The following is a 12,203-nucleotide window of genomic DNA, read 5'->3' as shown; positions in this document are numbered from 1 at the left end:
GAAGAGTATGCGGGGACAATATTATCCACCACGAGGTATATGTTCGGATAAAATATAAGTCAAAACATTCAATTGTATACTCCAGTTGGCAAAGTGAAGTCAGTAAAGAACAGGTGATTGGAGAATAGAAATAAGAAAAGAGTATTAACGTAATAAGAAACGGAGTATTCACTGGCAAAGTGAAGTCAGTAAAGCCAGTTTCGCACATAGAGACTCGCCTAAACTCTTCTGGTGATAGTGCCATGAATAATGCATGAATTCCCTTACTATTCCAGTTACATGCAGCTAACTCATCTTTAGTCCACAATGATATGTCAGTGAGATGAACGTTTCCTGATACGATACTAGAGGGAGCTTTCCAACCATTTTGAACACTAATCCACACATGCTCATCTAATGATTTGAAAAATACTCAATGTGGGTTGCTTGTTTGTTTAAATAATAGCGGAAAATAGTGATTGTACCCAAAAAAAATTGGGAAAAAAAAAACGATTTTCTGTACAGCATTAGGAAATCAATTGTAGTATTGCTTGGATCAGGTGAAAAAAATACCCAACCAGCGTGACTGAATTCAATTAATTTTCAAATTTATAAATTCCTGTCTACATTTATCAAATTTGAAAAACCTTACGTTCGACTCAACTAACACCTAGAGGGGGGGTGAATAGGTGTTCATGCGGAATTAAAAAACCTATCAATTAATTCGTGCAACAAGTCACAAGAATTAATGTTTGTCCAGATTCATTCACATGTCTTAATTACCTATGTTGAATTACCGGTAACAATAAATAAATTAAAGCAATAAAAGAACACAACGAATGTTGACGGAGAAACCCCAACTGGGTAAAAACTCCGGGCACAAGCCAGTAGAGATCCACTATTTGTAGAAGGTAACTTACAGTACGCCAGAACAATTGATCCCCTCAATTTTCTAACCTCCTTACTGTTTGAGAACAAGACTCTCCTGGATCTAGCAGATCTGTGCTACCATCCCAGCCTTGTGTGACTTCTACTTCCCGTGAATTCGTCAAGCACTCCCGCTCTTCAAGCAATTTCTTCCCGGATCTTCAATCTGAGGATCTTCTGGAAGTTTTATAGGATTTAAAGAAGGTGGTGTTTTGGTGTTTCAGGGTGTGATTTTTTTTTTTGCTTTTCGAGGATTTTGATCTTCAAGGATTTTAGAGAGAATCAATAATATGGCTTCAATGTGTATTTCCTCTCTATTCAACTCGAAGGAGACGAATCATATTTATATGGCTCAACGTATGGTTTTTGTGGCGCGTCAAAAAATCGCGAGCTTTTAAACTTAATGTTGCCCAGATAAATAGGTCGCTCGAGCGAGGGACCAGCGTGACTCGAGCGACCTGCTGGCGAGGCTCTAGCGACAGTGGTTCTGCAATCGTGGCTCGAGCGAGATCATGGCGTGGCTCTAGCGAAATCTCGCGCCGTTTGCAACTTCGAGGCATCCATCACAACCCTAGACCTAGCCTTCAACACTTTGATTATTAGCAACTCAAGTCCCTGAACTATTGGACATTTGACACTTTGGTCCTTGACCTTACAATTATGACATTTTAATCCTTGACTTTACAATTATTACATTTTGGTCCTTGGTCACAGATTTGCCAATTACATATTTCCTAACAGAATTGATCAAGGATTTTCCTAATCAGTACTTGATTGAGCATGAGAATGACACCAACCGACCAATAAAATTCTCATAGGGCAGTAATGTGCTAAAACTCAAGCAACTCTTAAGGGAAATCTCATATAAATTGATCTGCAAAAAAAAAAAAAAAAAGAGGAAGAAGAAGAAGTAAACCAACTATTCATGCAAGAATACAAGAAATATAACTTGAGCTGAAATCATATTCATCAATGGTATCATCAGAGAAATGAAACAAACTGAATTTCATCATCTATTATAGATAGTTTTGAGACTAGAAAGCATTAATTAATTAGCAAAATAATAAACCAAGCCTGAATCATTCGGAAAAATTGCAGCGAAATTGAAATGGCTCTGAGATAATCCTTTCCACAAGCTGCCAAGAGAATGGTAGGGTTGATACGCTAAAAGTGCATCCCAAATTGAATAGCCCAAAGAATGAAGCCCAATTGGGCAATTCACGATAAAGGCTCAAATAGGATTATTAATGAATGTGGTGGAAGCCCACGAACGCGGTAACACCATCACCTAAACTTGTAAGACGCCCAAGATCTGAGCGAATGAAGTGCATTGCAGTCGCCCAGAGTTATGACTCTGTTCTCGTCCAAACCTTCGAATCGCCCAGGATCTTAGCAAACATAAGATGTTATGGTTATCCAAAAGTGTAGTTATCGAAACAGTTATTGAGTAATCTTATCACGTTCCACGATTTAAGGAGTTCAGTTGAAAACGGTTGAACGACGAAGAGTAGTGGCAGCAGTTAGAGACGGCAGTTCTACGATAAGTTGGCCACCATGAAGAAAGTTGATAGTTATAAAGCAATTAAGCAGTTTCTAAACGGTTGATCACGAAGAGATCATCAAGGGAATATAAAAGGAAGAAAAGACATAGAGCAAGGGGACCCCAAATCAAACACTCTCAAACAGATAATATGTAATTTCAATTTATTAGTTTAGACTGAAACATTTCTTTTCAGTACTCGTGTGCTTGCACCCTTTGGAGGCATTTTGTTTAGTTCCAATTGTAAAGTCATCGCCAATAAAACACCCCCTTTTTGGGACTTTGTCTCAAGATGTTTGTTCCTTACACAATCGTCTGATCCCTTTTTAATTGTTAGCGACTACCCGCGCGAAACAATTTGGTACTCCCAGTGGGACATTGGTGTTTGGTGTTGAAGATACAAAATGTGAAACAAGATGCCTCAGAAATCCAATAAGGAAGTAGCAAGTCGGGGAAGAGTCCAATCTGTGATCAAGCGATATGAGGAGCAGCATAGCTCTCCACGAACAGATGGATAGAATCAGAGCAATCATAGTCGTTACGAACAAATGACAGAGTTGAGTCCTCGAACCATGCGTGCATTACTCGGAGAACTCACACAAGATGTCGTTGAACAGGTAAATCTACGAAATATTCATAATATGGAAAGATTTACCCAGAATGGAAATGCACATTATGACAACATGGCTAAACAACTGAATACTTTGAACGAAATAATGAATAAGTTAGTAGGTCAAATTTGTCAGCCAGTTGTGCCTCTTGCAAACCACTTTCAAATTAGGACAATTGTGGAACATAATCCCCCACTCCTAAGTTTAAATCAAGGGGTAGAACCACATTTTGATCCGTCTGCTTCAAACCGGGGAGGTGGTGTAATACCAAATCAGAATAGTGGCATTGGTACATCTAACTTGGGGGATAACCTAAATGTAAGAGATAATGTCCTAAATAATGGGCAGAATACCCCACGTGTTAATGATGGAATAAATGTTCAGGCTAATGGTAACAATGATCTAAATCATGGCAACTTTGTTGCCAACCAAGGACCAAACATCAGGCCTCAAGCAAATCAACCGGTCAACCAACCTGTAGGAATTCCATATGACCCCAACGTCATGTTGAGAAATCAGATTATGGAAATCGTACAGGACCAGATGGCTTTTGGAGTACGTCCTGTCATTAGATTGACTTACACAAAGCCATATCCTGATTGGGTAGACCAAGCATATCCATGGCCTAGAGGGTATAAAGTGCCAGAATTCTCATTGTTTACCGATTTAGGAGATGTGTCTACTCTAGAACACATAGGGCGATTCACACTGTAAAGTGGTGACGTAACTGATTACCATAAAATGAGGTTGTTCCCTAGTTCATTAATAGGAGTAGCCTTCTCATGGTTCATCAATTTACGAGCAACCTCTGTTCAAACATGGCAACAATTTGAGCAATTGTTCCACGCTCAGTTTTATAAGACTGAGTCTGAAATTACTTTGACCGATTTGGCGAATCTACGTCAAATGCCAAACGAATGGGCAGAAAGTTTCCTTCAAAGGTTCAAGACAGCAAGAAGTAAATGTTTTATACCTTTGCCCGAAAAGGAGTTTGTCAAAATCGCTCAAGATTGTCTAAGCTTTGATTTGAACAAGAAGTTCCAAGACAAGGAATTTCCTGATCTTTTCCAATTGAGCGCGAACGTGATTAGGTATGAACAATTAATAAGAGAAGAAGAACAAATGAAAAATTCTAGCAAGGGGACTTATTATAGAGACCCAAATTTTGATGTTCATACCATTAATGATGAGTATTACGATTAAATCGAAATGTGTTTGGCCGAATTAGTTAAATGAGACACATATACTTGTCTTATAATGGCTAAACCTAGACCGTCGGGCAAGGATGAGCCTATAAAAAATGAAAACATAAAGGCTAGAACGTTCTCGTTCGATGTAACCAAAGCTGACCTTATATTTGATAAATTATATAAGGATAAACAGATAAAATTGAGCGATAAGCATAAATTGTCAAACCTTAAACAAGTTAAGGGTAGAAAATATTGTAAGTGGCATAATGCATGGTCACATTTGACTAACAACTGTTTGATTTTTCGCCATGTGTTACAGGATGCCATTGAATCAGGATGAATTACGTTCGAGGATAAGAGGAAGATGGCAGTGGATGAAAATCCTTTTCCACAACCACTTAGAGTGAATATGGTGACGTCTGGTTTAAAAAACAAGTTGCCAAAATTCAAGTTGGTTATAGATGATAGAAAAGAAGACCCTGGACCACATCCCAGTGTCTTTGAACGTATCAAAGGGAAGGAGCCCAAAAAGAACGAAAACGTCCTATGTGCAAGATGCAAAAAAGAAGTGAGTGCAAATGCACCAGGAATATGGCAGCATCACCATCGCCCTAGTTTTTTTCCAAACGCTCAACCTGGTAGAGGGTGGGGTACATCGTTCTATAAGAGACCGCCTTTTGAGAGGCAGTTCAGGCCAGTAAATAACGGGAGAACATTCAGACCGCAACCTCGCCAACCAAATGTATGACATTTGTTCCAGTATAAGGCTGGAAGGGCGATACCTTTCAACGAGATGACTAGAACCCAACAAAGGCGTTTTCAACGGAACTATGGGCGAATGATGAGGCAACAACAGGGAATGCTACGTCCTAAGGCACCTAGACTACTCGAGGTAGCCAATCAAAATGTTCTCAAAGACAGTGAAGAGACTGGTACAGGCGAACCTATGGAAGAATTGCCAGAGACTTCTTCTGGGAGATTGAAGTTTGAGCAAGACAGAAGGGATGGAGAAGATCCATTAAAGAAGAAGACCATTTTGAACAATTGAGATGTTCATTTGAGCGAATGAAGCAATATAAAGTAAAATTGAATCCCTTGAAATATGCATTTGATGTTAATACAGGAAACTTCCTTGGTTTCTTAGTACACAAAAGGGGGATTGAACTTGATAAAAATAAAGCAAAGGCTATTTTAGAGGCCAAACCACCTAACAACAAAAAAGAATTGCAAAGGTTTCTAGGCCAAGTAAACCTTTTAAGACGCTTTATTTCTAACTGTGTAGGGCGAACTAAAACTTTTTCGCCGCTTTTAAAGTTGAAAAATCAGGACGAATTCGTCTGGAAGGAAGAACGTCAAAAGGCTTTCGAAAGTCTAGAGACATATTTATCAAGTCCACCAGTGTTGGTGTCACCAATCCAAGGACGGCCAATGAAAGTGTATGTATCGGTTGAAAAAGAATCAATTGCTGGAATGGTCGCGCAAGAAGACCAATTTGGTGAAAAAATGGCGATTTACTACTTGAGTAGACTGTTAACAAAATGTGAATGTAATTACCCTGCCATTGAAAAATTATGTCTTGCATTGTATTTCACATGTACAAAATTATGGGCTTATTTACGGCCCGTAACCGTTTATTTGATTTCCAAAGTAAATTTGGTTAAGTATATGTTCTCTCGCCCTATTTAACACCAAAGGATAGACCTTTGGACGTTAGCATTATCAGAATTCGAAATACAATACATACCCCAAAAGACAATAAAAAATCAGGCTTTAGCTAATTTTCTGGCCAATCATCCATGCCTTGACATGCTAAAGAAATTGAATTAGAAATCAATTCATTCGAATTAAAACTTTGAGTTTTGTATTTCGATGGGTCAAAAACCTCTAAAGGTGCAGGAGTAGGAGTAGCATTGATAAATCCTTTAGGAATTGCTACAAATTCGCATTCACTTTGGATAGGATGTGCACCAATAATCAAACCGAATAAAAAGCCTTAATCGTGGGCCTAGAATTAATGATAGATATGAAAGTAAAGAATGTGATCGTTAGAGGCGATTCTCAATTGGTCATTCACCAATTGATTGGTGATTTTAAGTGCCAAAGTGATTCCATTATAAGTCTATATGAAATCGCCCAAGAGTTGTTGGAAGAATTCGACCAAGTAGAGTTTCAATGCGTTAATAGGATACATAATGTCGCGGCAAATGAGTTGGCCCAGATGGCCTAAGGGTACTCGAAAGTTTTTAATTGGAAGTCTACTTATGAGTATGGAACAATATTGCCCGTGGTCCAAAGAAGGGTGAGAATGATTGAAATTCATTGCATACAAGATGGAGATGCGATAGATTGGAGGGCAGAGATTAAAAGGTTCCTTAAAGAACCTAATATAGGAAATAGTAATAAAATGAAGTTGCATTTGCTAAACTATATACTGATAGATGAAGAGTTGTTTAAGAAACGCTTTGATGGTATATTGCTAAAATATGTAAGTTTGCAAGAAGTCAGGACGATCATGGCTGAAGTACACGAAATGATATGTGGAGCTCATCAAGCTGGCCAAAGGATGAGATGTTTAATTATTAGGAATGAATATTTTTGGCCAAAGATTGGAGAATCATGCGTTTAGTATGCAAAGAGTTGTCTAGCATGCCAAAAGTATAATCCAATACCAAGGGCGCCAGCACAAGAGATGACACCTATTATCAAACATTGGCCGTTTAAGGGTTGGGCGATAGACCTGATAGGGAAGATTTATCTCCTATCGTCCAAGCAACATACCTTTGTTATAGTTACAACTGATTATTTTACTAAGTGGGTAGAAGCGATACCTTTAAAGGAGATCACTCAAAAGAATGTCATAGAATTTATTCGTGAGCATATTATTTATAGCTTTGGAATCCCACAAACTTTGATGGTAGATCACGAAACTTCTTTAAATGGAGATTAAGTGAATGAATTCTTGAGCGAGTTTGGAGTTAAATTAGTAAACTCCACACCATATTACGCTCAATCCAACGGACAAGCAGAATCTTCTAATAAGATTTTAAAAAATATCATAAGGAAAATGATAGATGAAAATGAAAAAGTTATAGCCAAGTCGTTCAGCTTGGACGAATTGGTTTGGAAAACAATACTCCCTTTGGATAGCAAAGATCCAAAGTATGGCAAGTGGTCTCCCAATTGGGAAGGATCATATAAAGTAAATAGTGTGTTGCCTAATAGAGCCTATCATTTGGAAGATTTAGATGGCACCAAACACATGAGGTTCATTAATGGCAAATATTTGAAAAAATATGTTCCTTCCTTATGAGAAAGTGAACAAATAAAAGCGTAATCAAATCGCGTTGAACGATCGTAAATAAAAAAGGGACAGAGCGAAATACGCTCAAATAAATTCCCTTGTTATCAAACGTTCATTACAAAGTTGCAAAATACAAAATACTAAATGCTCTATAAGTTATAATTGAGAGCAAACTAATCTCTAGGTCAATCGCCAAGTAAGAGGGTGAACTGGCCTTGATTGCTATCTTGATCGCACTGCTGCAAAGACAAGTAGAGATGCTGAGAAGCACTCTCAGTATGCAGAAGGGAAGAAGAAGCACCCTCACATCGCCTTCCTAAATGCATCGCTGCAATAACGGGTAAGGAGGCTGAGAAGCAAGCAAGGTGGCTTGCAGGCATCCTAAAAAATTGTCTTCCATCATCGAACTCCTTGTAAGGAACATGGAGACGATGGGAAGAACTTCGCTGGTCAAAGAATATTTCCTATATCTCCCATACCAAAGGTGACATAAAAAAAGATGGCAAAATGGGTGGATCAAATGATCCATTTCCATGGAAGACGAAGGTGTTGGATCGATTGTCAAAATGCCAAACAATGGCAGTAAATTAGTTTTGAAGAAGAGAATGGAAATGAAAATGACAAGTGTGAAATATAAGTGCATTTATAGGGGCGTGAAGGTGAAGAGACAGAATATGAACAGCCACATTCGTGCCTAGTAATTGGAATCAAATGGCCTGAAGTCTTGGGAAAAGAGACAGAAATACCCAAAGAAAATGTGCGTGAATTTTAGCATAAAGCAGTTAAATGCTTGAGGGTTGACGATTAAAGACAACGTCAATAAATACACAAGAAGACAAATTAATCGTTCATTAATGATAATGGCTGCTGGTACGTTCAGAATTACCAATGGACATCAATACGAGGTTATAAGGGAAAAGTTAATACGAAGTTACAAAAAGAAAAGTTAAAGCATTATATGTCTTCATTACAATTCGCCCCAGACCGAACGAATTCTTTTCCTAAGTCTCCCCCAATCCTCGCTCTGCCGAGAAGAAGTGATATCCAATTCAACTACAAAATTATCATCAACTTCCAGCTTCTTGTACTACTCGACCAAAGATTTGGTTCGCTCAATTCCTTGGGAGGCATTAGCTTTTTAGAAGCCATTCTCGCTTTGCAGTCGTCCATCCTTGCTTGAAGCTCCTTCATCTGCACGGCCAAACTGGTCATCAAAGAGTCTTCAATCATAACTTCGGAAGAGATTTCTTTCAATTCGTCCTCAACTTTGTTGATCTCCAGAAGCAAAGACTCTCTTTTAGATACAGCGCGAAGTATTAAGTACTCTTGGCCTTCAGTTCAACATTTTTGGCTAGCAAGGAGAGAATCTCAGAATGGACAACTGTCAACGTCGCTTTAAAATCAGCAGAAAGATTGAGCGACGGAAGTGTCAGTGCTTGCGCCAACTTCGCACTCAAATGCTCAAGCTTATCCTTATATTTGGCAGCACTAGCCTGATCGATGTCCATATCCATAAAAGGACACATACTCAAATATCGACTGTTTGAGGAACTTCATATCTTCCTCTGAAAAAGCAGAAGGACGACTGGTTGAAGTAGGGCGAGACGTCTTGACTTGCCCCCAGGAATTGAACAAATCCTGGATGAAACGCACAATCTTATCGGCATCCTGCAAAGAAAATTGCGAACAATGAAGGTTTTCACTACAATAAACAAAGTGGAAGTAAAAGTGAAGCAAATATTATCTCATCAGCAATCTTGGGAGGTGGCATATCCCCAGCCAAATCTATCACCTGTGGCTCCACCACTTGTCAGGACTTCCTCTTGTCTGGGCGAGAAGACTTTGCCACAACGGGCAAACCTATGTGAGCATCTGCAGAACTCAAAAAGCAACAAATCAAAAATCAATAGCACAAGCAAAGGTACAACATCAAAAAATGTATTACCTTCTGGTTCGACGTTTGAGGGGTTGACGCCCTGGGAAAAAGATGGCTCATCCATTGGTTGTGATGAGGATTCCGGGACTGAATGTTTCTCTTTAAGCATAGTCCCTTCATCAGCTGGTTTGGATGAAGCAGTCTCAGCAGAGGATGATGGAGCAGGAGCTGCCAAAGCCTTCAAAGGAGAGGCTAAACTTTTCTGAGAAATCCAAATAAACCATCAGCACATAGAAAAGTTTTAAGTATAGAAAAGTATGCTTGTGAGTAAACTAATTTAATTACCTTTCTCCTGACGATGAGAGGAGTGTAATCATCATCATCATCATCCTCCAAAATGGAAGATGCTGAGGCTGGCCGTTTGCGACTTAGGGCACTCTTAGCTACAGTGGGCGTGGCAGGAAGAGAAGTGGATGGACAAACAGACTATTTAGCACGAGCAGAGGAGGAAGGACTCCTAATGGACACAAGGGTGACCAAAACAGGAGAAGTGGAAGAAATGTTTGGCTGATCCAGTGAATGGAAAGCACGATTGGCATCAGTTACAAACAATCTGCGCTTCACTGATGGCCAGAGTCATTCAAAAAGGGGATGGATGGCACGGCTAGGATTGAAGGGGGCTAATGAAAAGTTACTCGTCAAAAGAATATTGCGAGTATCTATAGCTTCTGCCTCTGCCTTATTAATGGTGTGGAATCAATCTATCAAATTTCTTGAATAACAAGGGGGAACAGGCTAAGTTTGGCCAAAACCAAGTTGACGAGTAAAAAAATTGGGGAGCATATATTTCAACCCCAGCTTTGGCATTGGTTCCAGTCAAAATATCATGGAACAACTCCCTCCCGGTAAAAAACTGAACCCAAACGAGCAGAGAGGTGCTCGCACTGTCCAGGGTGGATGAGGGCTGCACATAATCTGGAGTTAAACGGGGAGGAAAAGGAAAGAAAGAAGGAATTGAATTCAAAGTATAAAAGAATGAAAAGATGTCCCTTCTGGACATATTTACAAGGTTCAGTGGGTCAATAGCTAGCCCATAGCAGCTAGCAGAATCAAGAGACAAGGATAAAGCACCAAGTGATGGAAAATAGGCTCTCAACCACATTTGAGTGAACCAAAGAGGCTCACTGCCAGTGGGAGATGCACCATTCTTCAATTGGAATTGAAGAGAACCCATGCCTCTATGGAAGACAGTCAAAAAAAGAACACAAATTCAGAGGCCTACCACGCGCCAATTCGTGCGCTATGGGTAAATAGCTCATAGAAGGTTTCATGCTTGGCACACATAGAATATATTTACAAAGCCAAATCTGAAGAAAGGCCACACGTTCAGCATGGGAAGGTTCAGCGCTCGAGTGATTATAACAGTTTTGCAGGCTTGAATAGGACTCGGTGAGTTTTCTGTCAAATTTTGGGGCGACACCAGAAATCAAAATATCAGGAAAAATGGTATGACCCAAAGGTGGCAGATTTACTAGGGCCCCAACATCCCTTAAAGTAATGGACATGGGACCAAGAGGGAAAACAAAAGTATTATACTCAGAGGACCAAAATTTAAAGCAATAGGGAAAAGCGCTGGATCAAAAATAGGGGGTTGAAGAGAGATTTCTAACAAATTAGAAATCTTAGCACTATAAAAAATTGCCTTGGTAGGATCATGGCCTACAAGGCGATCATGTCATCTACGAAAAATAACATCAGATTTAGACCAAGTGCGAATACCTATTTCGCGAAGCGGCCTCAACGGCAAAGAGTTCAGAAACGGAGGGCCTTGAGTACAATGGAACAGCTGGCCCACTGCCACTTGTTCGACGGCCTCGGCGTTGTTGAATGAAGGACCTAGATAGAACTCATTGAGTTCGGCATTGGCTGGTGCAAGGAAGTTTAGAGTTTTATATGGTCGAGTGAGGATTTTCTGGAAGTCTTCGAAACTGAAAGAGTCATCAGATTGGGTTTGTGAAGCAGCCATTGTGAACGAAATAAAGTTTTGTTGAAATTTGCTTGAGGAACGTAGCAGAGAAGCAAGAAGATGAACAGCAATATTGCGAGAGAGAAGTGCGAAACAATGAGGCGTGATTTAGTGGTGCGATGAAATAGCTTGTATTTGGGGGTTATTTTGCAACGTCGCGCCTTTTCAGGCTATAGAAGAAAATAATGATTGCAATTCTTGGAAATTTCAAATATTGTTGGGAAACACAAAGTGAATATGGCAAAAATTAATAATTGGTATTAATTCTGCCATATTGGAGGTAATTGTTGACACGCTAAAAATGCAGCCCAAATCGAATAGCCCAAAGAATGAAGCCCAACTGGGCAATTCAGGATAAAAGCCTAAATATGGTTATTAATGAATGCAGTGGAAGCCCACGAACGCGGTAATACCATCGCCCAAATTTGCAAGACGCCTAAGATCTGAGCGAATGAAGTGCCTTGCAGTCGTCCAGAGTTATGACCCTGTTCTCGTCCAAACCTTCGAATCGCCCAGGATCTTAGCAAACATAAGATGTTATGGTTATCCAAAAGTGCAGTTATCGAAACAGTTATTGAATAATCTTATCACGTTCTACGATTCAAGAAGTTCAGTTGAAGACAGTTGAACGACAAAGAGTAGTGGCAGCAGTTAGAGACGGCAGTTCCACGATAAGTTGGCCACCATGAAGAAAGTTGGCAGTTATAAAGCAATTAAGCAGTTTCTAAGCGGTTGATCACGAAGAGATCATCA

This window comes from Olea europaea, chromosome 6 (assembly GCF_002742605.1).
Source record: "Olea europaea var. sylvestris chromosome 6, O_europaea_v1, whole genome shotgun sequence".
NCBI lineage: Eukaryota > Viridiplantae > Streptophyta > Magnoliopsida > Lamiales > Oleaceae > Olea > Olea europaea.
The sequence above is the reverse complement of the archived record's forward strand: the minus strand, read 5'-3'. Positions refer to the sequence as shown.